The following is an 11,599-nucleotide window of genomic DNA, read 5'->3' as shown; positions in this document are numbered from 1 at the left end:
GACAAATGTCATTAATATTCTTTCTGTTTCAAATTGCAATGTATGACATAGGTAGACAGACGTCTGTCTATGCTTATAGAGATATTTAGCAAGTATTTGGAGACAGCATACCCCATGCAATTTATTAAGGCTTACAAAAATATCTGATCATTGTGTTCCTTCAATTATAAATATTTATGTAATTAGTGCTTGGAATGAGATAGTGTTTTGTGATCTATAGATATTGTAATGAATATAATCTTTAAGAATATCACCAACTTAGAATTAACATCCTAATATCTAACGAACAAAATCACATGCTTCAGATAATATGTTAAATTAAGAAACTGCTGAAAACTTGGTTAAGTTTACTTACTTGTTTTTATTATATCTGTTGACTAGGATAAACTGGAGAAAACTTAAGAAAACATAACCTATATGCAGGTATCTTTCTGAACTTTAATGAGTGCAAATGTTCAAGGTTGCTTTCAGCAACACTGATCTAGCTTCAGGATTAGTCATCAGGTACATGGGTCAATTCCACTGCAGTTAATCACTTGAAGACAGTGCAACCACCTGTTCTACAGAATGAGTTTTTGGCAAAAAAAAAAATATATATATATTGCTTTATAATATTATGTCCAAACACACTACTATATATTTCATGTAATATATACCGTATATTTTGTGCATTTTATACTTAAATCTGGAATTTCAAAAATACTATTATTTTAATATTTCAATAATTGCATCGTTAAGTGTGAATGATTCTAATTTGATCAAGCATTAATTCATTAAGGACTATGGATTCTGTTAGAGTAAAAGATAAAAATATTAACAATCATAACAATATTAACAGCAACAAGCATGTTTCAAATGTTGAAAAAAATTGTGCTTATTACTGAAAGTATTTCAACATTGCATCAAGCTTTATGTATGACAACATATTTCATACCACCATACTCACAATAAATAAATATCAATCGGGGGCGATGCAATCCTGATGATAGCACTAGGAGGAAGACAGATTTCTAGGCAGACAGGGATGGGTACCTGGTGAAACTCGACCTTCAAGCAAGGACAGCCTGAAGCCTGAACACCAAACTACCAGTTCCCAATAGAGTTCATGGACCATAGTGAGAACTTCTATTCCTATTCATTGTACTCAGCCCCTGTTTGGTTCCAGGCCATTGTCAGAGGCCAAGCCTTCACTTCAGCCCCCGGCTGGTTCTTAACACTACCTTTCCTCTTTCTGAATGGTGCCTTTCCCAAGCCTACCCATAAACCAGATCAGCACATATTTCCTCATTCTAATCCCATAAAATCCCTGGACTCAGCCTCACAGCTGGCAGCCTACTTTCAGGTTGGTCCTCTATTGCTGCTGAGAGCTTTCTTTCTGTCGCTCAATAAAATTATACTCTGCCTTACTCTCCAGTGTCTGCATATCTAATTCTTGTTGGTCATGAGACAAGAATTTAGAACCTGCCAAACTGCTAGAGTGAAAGAGCTGTTAATACTCCTTCCCACTTGCTGAACTGTGGGAATGAAGAAGCCACAACACTAATGGCAGTATAACATGCAATGTGCAATAATCAACCTAATTTTTAAACTTAAAAGTAACCAGGAACTAGTAAATATATATCAGTAAATACTCATGCTAGATAATCTTAGGAAGAGAGAAGAATCTCAAAGAAAATAAAATTTCAATATTCTGAAAGTTTTTTTGTGTGTGCATTTCAACTTTATGTGAAAAATGATAGATAAGAGAAACATAAATGTTTAAAAATAAAAAAATATGGATTTACAAATAAGAGGATTTTAATACATAAAAAAGAATTAAAAGTATGAGGAATTTTCCTGCCTATAGAACAAAAACAAAGAGATGAAAAGTAATAAACGAGAAGATACATACAAGATCTGCCAAGGAGTGCTACAAAAGAAATTAGGAAAATACAGAATGTATAAACGCACATCAAGTACAGAGCTGAATAAATCACAAAAAAGAAATACACATTATGCCTACACAAAATCCTGCACAGGAATGTTTTTAGCGGCTTTGTGCATAATTGTAAAAACTTGGAAACAACCAAGATGTCTTTTGGTAGGTGAATGGGTGAATTAACTGTGGCACATCCAGACAATGGCATATTATTCAGAGCTGAAAAGAAATTAACTGATAGCCGTGAAAACTCATGCAGGAGCCTTAATTGCATATTAGTAAGTGAGGGAAGCCAGCCTAAAAGGCTGTATACTGCATGATTCCAACTGTATGACATTCTGGATACGTCAAAACCATGGAGACAATAACAATATTCATGACTGCCCAAGGTTAGGGGAGAAGGAGGAATAAATAGATGGAACACAGAATTTTTAGGGCAATGAAACTACTCTGTATGATACTACCATGGTGAATACATGTCATTATATACTTGTTCAAACCCATAAAATGTACAACAGTAAGCTTGAACCCTAATAGAAACTATGAATGTTTGGTGAATGTTATGTGTTAAAATAGATTAATCAGTTGTAACAAATGTTTTACTCTGACAGGGCATGTTGACAATGAGAGAGGCTGTCAATGTGCTTTGGCAGGAGGTTTATGAGAAATCTCTGTACATTTCTCTCAATTATTTTGTTAGCCTTCAAAATACAATCTATTAAAAAACATATTACAGCCAAAGCAGGTACATCACTTGAGATTCAGGTGTTGGAGACCAGCCCTGGCAACATGGAGAAATCCAATCTTTACTAAATATACAAAAATTAGCTGGGAGTGGTAATGGACACCTGTAATCCCAGCTACTTAGGAAGCTGAGGCACAAGAATCACTTGAGCCTGGGAGGCGGAGGTTGTAGTGAGCCAAGATCACACCACTGCACTCCAGACTGGACGACAGAGCGAGACTGTCTCAAAATAAAAAAACAAAAAAAACCCCACCACATTAATACTTGGAAAGATTCACCAGTTATTAAGAGAAAAATCATTAAAAAATATTCCGGAGATGATAAGAGAGAGCAGATTTTTATGAAACTTAACATTCTCAAAACATGATGGTATAAAATATTTTCAAAATTTTCAGAAAATAATACAGATATAGTGACATAGTGGAGAAAAAATTTAATGCCTAGGTTAGTGCTGTCAATTACTAGTTGTATCTAATTTTGATCTAATACTGATTTTATCTGTTAATGAATTGTATCTAATACTAAATAAGCACATCAACAATGACCAGATTACATAGAATAAAATAACTGAATCTCAGCCTATGCAGCAAGCGGCTCAGAAAACCGAACTATCATCTTTGCAAAAATTGACCCAGAACAGTCAAGACTTGGTCAGTGACTCCCCACTTTCCTATGTTTTGCTGCTTCCACTGAAGACCAACAAGAGAAAGCCAGATATGTTACCGAAACCAATCATATAGGAAGCCCTGCCTCTAGTTAGCCTGCCTCAAGCTTCATCAATAATCTCCAAACATGCCATATCTAAAGGCTTCTGTTTCCCCTTTAGGGGGAAAAAACTTGCTCACCTTACTGCCTTTAAGCATCTGCCAAATACAAGTGATGGTGATAAGCTCTGAATAAATGACTTCCGTTTTTTCTCATTTGCATGGTCTTCATTTATTTGTGCCTATTTTTTTTTTTTCCACACAATTCTCTAGCAGAAACAACCCAGTACATTGAGGTCTATTACATCTCTTAAGTTAACAAAAACACATTTTACCAATTTCCTTTTCCACTTTTATCTCACAATGTTGGACATATTTATATCTATTATATAATTGATTATATATTGATTATATTGTATATAAAGTAAAATATTTACCTCTTGTACTCTTCTGTTTGCCCAAAACATTTTCTCATCTGCTAGATAGATCACATCTACTTACTTGTGTTTCCTTACAGTAAGCACATACTGCACGTCTTTTAGAGACAAACAGTACATCATCACTTAACCTTGTCCATAAGTTATTGGAAATTGCTACTTTAAGTGACACTTAACATTGTCCATAAGTTATTGGAAACTGCTACTTTAAGTGGCACTTAACATTGTCCATAAGTTATTGGAAACTGCTACTTTAAGTGGCACTTAACATTGTCCATAAGTTATTGGAAACTGCTACTTTAAGTGAAATAATGTACAGCAGGTCAGAGATACGAGGTCTTGCAGAACTTGTTTTCCACTCACCACTATGCTGGTTTGGTCACAGCAGGATCTGGTCAAAACAATGCAGTGAAGAGGCTGGCCAAAAATAGCAGATGGTGACAAAAGTGACCTCTAGTTGCCCTCACTGCTCATTAGTATAAAGATTCTCCCCTGGTGCCATGACATTTTACAAATGCCATGACAATGGGCCATGGCAATGATCCAGACGTTACCTTATGTGATGTGGAAACTCCCCTCCCCTTTTCCAGAAAGTTCTGAAAAACCCAGCAGCCCATACACTGTCACTGCCAACTCTGGGCACACTGTCTTTGGCTTGGCCCTGTTCTACAGGGAGCAAAATCACTTCAGTGAAAGTTGCTCTCCTTCACCATTAGCTCATTCTCGAATGCTTTCTGGGCAAATCTAGGGCACTCTTGGGCTAGATCCCACCTTGGGCCTCATCTATTCTGCATCAGGTCCTGAAATAAGGTTCTTATCTTCAATGTTGCTTCATTATGATGTAGATAGAAAAAAAAAGATTGGTTTCATTATACATCTTTTCACTTAAATCTGCAGTTTTTAAGAACCTTTCTAGCATGTTAAGTGAGGACTTGCTGTACTAGTGATAATGTTAAGATAATTTTCTTGCAAACACTCATGTAATCCATATGATTTATCAAATTCTTCCTTTCCTGATAGAAACTTAAGACTGGAATCTATGTTTCCCATCTTTACATAAATATTAAAATATAATCTCTGCTACTATTGCTTTGTATTTTTAGGGCAATGATGCCTGCTATTTCATTTAATATTATATTTTATTAGGAAAATATTTAATCATACATAATTCTAAATATCAAAGTAAAAAAATAGAAAGGTCTTTCCTAGGGGAAAACAGAAGCTATAATTGTAACTCAGCTGTACATGAACACATTTAAAATATATTATTTTAGATTTTATTATTTGTTACATTTGTTATTTAATGCAATCTTACATTTTGATACTGTTCTTTTTTAATCTTCCTACTTTCACCTGGGTTTTATATAAATACTGGAAAATGATTTGATGAATCTTTCAAACCTTCTTTTTGTGTTTGCTGGTTGCTTTTGACAGTTAATTTTCTTTAAATTTCTAATTCTGTGCTACATCCTCTTTAAGTCACTTGCTTCTGTGATTTATTTTATACCACTGTCACAGTTTCTCTGGGCACTCAGTGTTTCCCCAGAGTCAGGGTCTTGAAAATCATATTTGTCACTGTGTCCCTGTGCCTAAAGAAGGATCTGATGCTATTGCTCAGAACCTCTTTGATGAGTGAGATAATTATCTTCTTAGCATGTATTAATATCATATATGTGTCCCATGTTATCATTTTTATTTCCCTACGTTTTTTCATTTTTACTCTTATGTTTCTCCCAAAATCTCCCATAATCTTTATTTTAAAATAGACCTGACTTTTTTCTTTGTTTTGCAAATCTAAATCATCTTTAATTTTTTTCAATATCTCTATGTATGTAATAGCTTATCTATTTCCTTTTGTTTTGCTTTTTAGTGATATTTAGCTCCACATACCCCATCCTTTATTTCCCCAGGTAGTTTTAATGTACAGCTTTGTTACTATCTGATCCTGTATTTCCTAAATCCTACTGATTGGACAAGTTACACATTGTCTCACTTGTACATGGCATAATTTGGAATGTAGATAATTCCATGGCCCCACAGAAGTTATTTACATATCAAATTCTATTTGATAATTTTTATTTCAACATCAAATTTGTTTATTTTTCATATGAATGATAACATTATAAGTATGGTGTTTCCTCAAAAACTTAAAAATAGAACTTCCCTGTGATCCAGTGATCCCACTGCTAGGTGTATCTCCAAAGGAGATGAAATCATTCCGTTGAAGAGATATCAGCATATCTGTGCTTATTGCAGCCGTATTTACAATAGCCAAGATACAGGATAAACCTAAGTGTCCATCAATGGATGAATGGATATAAAAAAAATGTAAGACAGACACACACACCCAGTGAAATAATAGTCAACTACAAAAAGAATAAAATCCTGTCATTTGCAGCAACATGGATGAGCCTAGAGGGCATTATGTTAAGTAAAATAAGCCAAACACAGAAGGAAAAATACCACATGATCTCAATTACATGTGGAATTTGAAAAAGTTGAGGACAGAGAAGTCAAGAGTAGAACAGTGGTTACCAGAAGCAGGAGAGGGTAGGGAGGAGGGTGAGTGGGGGAGAGGTATGTCAATGGGTACAATATTAGAGTTAGATAGGAAAGATTAGTTCTGGAGTTCTATTGCACAGTGCTATGAGTATGGTTAACAATAATGTATATTTCATAATAGCTAGGAGAGAGGATGTAAATGTTCTCACCACAAAGAAATGATAAATGTTTAAGGTGATGAATGTTCTAATTTCCCTAATTTAATGGTTACATGGTGAAAAAATGTATCGAAGTTGTATTAGTCTGTTCTCAGAGTGCTATAAAGAAATACTTGAGACTGAATAATTTATTTAAAAAAGAGGTTTGATTGGCTCATGGTTCTGTGGGCTCTACAGGAAGAATGAGGCCTGCCATCTGCTCAGCTCCAGAAGAGACCTCAGGAAACCTAAAATCATTGCAGAAGGCAAAGGGGGAGGCAGCACATCACAAAGCCAGAACAGGAGGAAAAGAGAGATGGAGGAGGAACTACACACTTTTAAACAAGCAGATCTCAGAAGCACTCATTCACTCACTATCATGAGAGCAGCACCAAGCGGAAAATCCACCCCCATGATCCAATCACCTCCCACCAGGCCCCACCTCCAATATTGGGGATTACAACTCCACATGAGATTTGGGTGGGCACGCAGATCCAAAACATATCAAAACTATCACACCATACCTCATAAATATTTATAGTAATTATATGTCAATTAAAAATAAAATAAAACAAAGAAAAATTATATAACCTTAATAAAATGACTTATGTCTCTGATATTTTGTGGTTTCAGTAAATAAACAAAAAACAGTGATTGACAATCTTATTAGCAGAGTTACTACAAATTTCTTGCAGAAATCTCAGTTGTTTTTATCAACTTATCTTCAGTTTGTATCAAGGTTTTGTTTTCAAGAATCTAAAATAAGGAAACATATGTTCCTTGACTTGTATTGACAATAAAGCTCGCTTCCACATAATCTCTTTGTGGGCAATTACTTTGTTCTTTATGTAGCAGCCTCATTTAACAAACTTTCTGGAAAAGTTTTTTCCCGTGATCTTCTCCTCTCACATATGCTACTTATGTTCCTCTTCTATTTTTCTTCCTTTCATCACTTTTGTAAATCATACATAAATCAACACTATTTGTTCTGTCCTTCTTCCTGTCTCCTAATTTTCATACTATTAATTCTTTCAAAAAACACACTAAGACAACAGCATGCATCTGGGACTATGTTAATTTCTGATTATGTAAAGATTAATAAAAGCATGTTCTCTGTTCTTAATAATCTCACTAGTGGGTACATAGGCAATTAAACAAAAACTGCAATAAATTTATTAATTGCTACCATAAAAATATCGTGAATATACAGTAGAAATTCAGTCTCTAGAGAAACTGATTGCTCACAGGACAACTATAAACACTTGATAAATTTTTACAATTGGGTTGAATACTGAAAGTAAATATGTTTTGCTCAATAAAAATTGACTAGAACATCCAAAGCCAAAGAAAAGTAACATATAAATACATCATAATGTGAAATAGCCTAGAAAGTGATAAGGAGTTTTGTGTAGCTGAAGTGTAGAGAAAAAGGAGGAGAATGTTAGGATATGAGATCTCAGAAATTCTTTATAACCTTTCAAATTGGTGATTAAACTTTGAGTATATCTATATTCAACAGGTACATGTACAAATGAGCACAGTCATACCCAGCTAGTGGGGATGTCAATTATTATAACCTTTACAGAAAACAAATTTTCAAAAGACACAATAGTTTCCTTAATTATTCGTATTTGTTAGATCAGACTCTCCACATTGATAGATTATATAAAGGTTAATGTGTATTTGCTCTAGGATTTAGTTGCAAGAATGTTTGGTTAAGTATTGAAGTATTGGAAAGTAAACTGGCACTCCCAGAAGATGGGAGTACCAAGTTATCGGTACCCAGACAGCTTATGATGATTTTTATAGTGTATTTAACAGCATGGCAAGCTATTAATTATATATTGTTAAATAAAACCTGTAAATAATATGAGTATAAATGGTATATTTTTAATAATTTGTATCTATACATCTATGTATATATTATATAGCAAGTAGGGATTGATATATCAAAATTTTAATTATGAATATTTAGGTGGTATAATATTATCTCTGAAATTTATTCCTTCTGGTGGTTTCTTGGTCTCCCTGACTTCAAGAAAGAAGCCGCACACCTCGCGGTGAGTGTTACAGCTCTTAATGGCAGCCTAGAGTAGTTTGTTCCTTCCGGTAGGTTCGTGGTCTCACTGACTTCAGGAATGAAACTGCAGACCCTCACAGTGAGTGTTACAGCCCTTAAAGGTGGTGAGGACCAAAAGAGTGTGTAGCAGCAAGTTTTATTGTGAAGAGTGAAAGAATAAAACTTCCACAGACGGGAAGGTGACCGGAGCGGGTTGCCACTGCTGGCTGGGGTAGCAGGCTTTTATTCCCTTATTTGTCCCCACTCACGTCCTGCTGATTGGTCCATTTTGCAGAGCACTGATTGGTCTATTTTACAGAGTGCTAATTGGTCCATTTTACAGAGTGTTGATTGGTGCATTTACAATACTTTAGCTAGACACAGAGTGCTGATAGGTGTGTTTTTACAGAGTGCTGATTGGTGCATTTACAGTCCTCTAGCTAGACACAGAGCACTGATCGGTGTTTTTTTTTTTTTTTTTTTTTTTTTTTTTTTTTTTTTTGAGACGGAGTCTCTCTCTGTCGCCCAGGCTGGGTGTGTTTTTATAGACTGCTGATTCGTGCATTTACAATCCTTTAGCTAGACACAGAGCACTGATTGGTGTGTTTACAATCCTCTAGTTGGACAGAAAAGTTCTCCAAGTCCCCATTTGACCCAGGAAATCCAGTTGACTTCACCTCTCAGTAGAAGAAATTTAAATATTTTTACATGTGTAATATTTCAAAAGAATATATTTTACAGTTTTAATAGCAAATACAAATACTACACTACATAGACTCACCATCAAGTAATTGTTATTATCTTCATTCAAAGTATCCTTAACCATTTGAAATAGAGATTTTGATGCTAGAAGGCATTTTAAGATAATATAAGTAAAGGAAAGTATATGAAGTGGGATAAATAGCCAAAGCTATCACCATGAATAACAACAGCATGTCAATAACATGCCAAAGAAGAGGGACAGAAATGGATGATAAAAGGAAACAAGACAATAACAATAAGTCTGGGATCCATATAAGTGTTTCAAAGATTCACTTTCATGAACCAGTTCAAATGTTCTGTAAAATAAATATATAACTGAGGAGTAGAAATAGTTCCTTGAGCAATTATTTTAAAAATATTTTGAAAAATAACATTAGCTGACTTGATTCTAAAATCCACGTGAGATAGATATGACTCTCATTTGTTTTAATTTTTCTTCCTTCACAAAATTCTCCTTCAGCCTTGAAAAACTTATGTCTTCTACTGACATAGCATCTTATACAGTTTAGAGTTTCATATTAATATCAACATATAAATGGTCCAAGTAGAAAACCAAATAATCAAAATATTTGCTGATACAAATTTCCAGAAGCCTACCATTGTTGACTTTTGAAGTGCCTTCTCTCTCTGTGCGTGTCTGTGTGTGTGTGTGTGTGTGTGTGTGTTGTGTGTAGTATGTATCTCTAATTAATGACAATAATAAAATCATTGACTCTCTTGGATTTAATTTCTTGTAAATTTATCATTTTTATTTATTGATATTCATTTTCTATTTTTTAAACTTAATCATGATAATTAACTGAGAGAAAATGGGAACATTTTCTTTAAGATTATTGTTGTGGTCTGCTTAGTCTCTAGTTCAACTAGGTCCAAGTTCTCATCCCATGACGAAGAAGAATGAGGCACCCAGGCACAAGAGGGTGAGTAGAGTAGGATTTATTAATCAAAATGAAAACTCTCAGCAAAGAGAGGGGACCTGAAATCAGATTACCAGAAGTGGGGTTGAGTTCTGGGTCTTTTATGTGGCAAGAGCAAGGAAGTCTTCTGTGGGTTCTGCCCAAGCAGGACGGATAAGGTTCTCTCCTAAGGGTGTTGCCTCTGTGCATGTCTGGGTTTGGCCAGAGTGACTCCATCTTGGCTATTACCCATGACTGCCTAAGTGAAGCCCACAGAAGGGCTAAAACCACAATGCTAATGTCATGCTAATGATATTAAAAGGAGTTGGGTCAAGTTAAGGATATTTAGGTTTATTTATTCCACCTGCACCTTGTTTGGGACACTCTCTTCTGAGCAACATCCTGGCATTAGAGGAAATTCTTAACTGCATTTCTTCCCCCTAGCTACAGTGGTGGTGCAGTCCTGTGGGTATTTTTTCACTATCGAGACCCTCCCTCTCCATCTGCCTAACCTCTAATTGCCAGCCTCTTCCTGGCTCCTGTCTCATTACTATGTTTGATTTTTCTAGAAATGTGGGTACAGTAAGTAATTTAATACTTTTCACTGGAGTTTGGCCCATTTTCAGAAACTTAGCTTAGTAAAGAATTCTGTGTATTAATGCACTTTGGGCAGGCTAAGCCTTGATGTCAGAATCTTGGTGATTACTAAAGGCAATTTTGTTCAGGCAATCCACTTTACCCTACTAGAACATTGCTCAAATATTTATTATCTTAATAATTTAAACATTTGAAATGCTCCTTACAGTATACTAGCCCCAACAATAAATTACTTTGTTTTGTTACTTACTACATATATAGTATATACAGCTTTGTGTACTTATCTACATCTATATAGATACAGATATATACACATGATGTAGTTCAATTTAGGTTGAAATATTTATTAAAATCAATTAAACTGTGAATTACATATGTTCAAAAGCTGTGTTATTTTCACCCTCTTATAGAGCATCTATTTTCAGATTCATTAAGGAGTTTGGAGAAATAAAACATGCTATATAAACTCTAACTTAGAGTAAACAAATACATAATAAAAGGCAATCAGGAGAATTATTCTTCAATTTTAAATTCAAGAACAACCCCTTGAAAAGGGACAAAATAATGTGTGCTTTCAATCTGAAAGTTTAGTAGTATCACTTTTGAAACTGTATCTTAAACTTAACGAGATTAATATAAATATCAGTTTTCTGATATGAATGCAATAAATTGAGCTCTTTTACTTTGCACTGAACTCCTTTGCATATAATTGATGATGATATGATCATCAATCATATAGACAATAGTTTTTTATTTTAGAGTTAAAATTGGAATACTATAAT

This window comes from Macaca nemestrina, chromosome 3, assembly GCF_043159975.1.
Source record: "Macaca nemestrina isolate mMacNem1 chromosome 3, mMacNem.hap1, whole genome shotgun sequence".
Taxonomy (NCBI): Eukaryota; Metazoa; Chordata; class Mammalia; order Primates; family Cercopithecidae; genus Macaca; species Macaca nemestrina.
Note: the sequence above shows the minus strand (reverse complement) of the source record.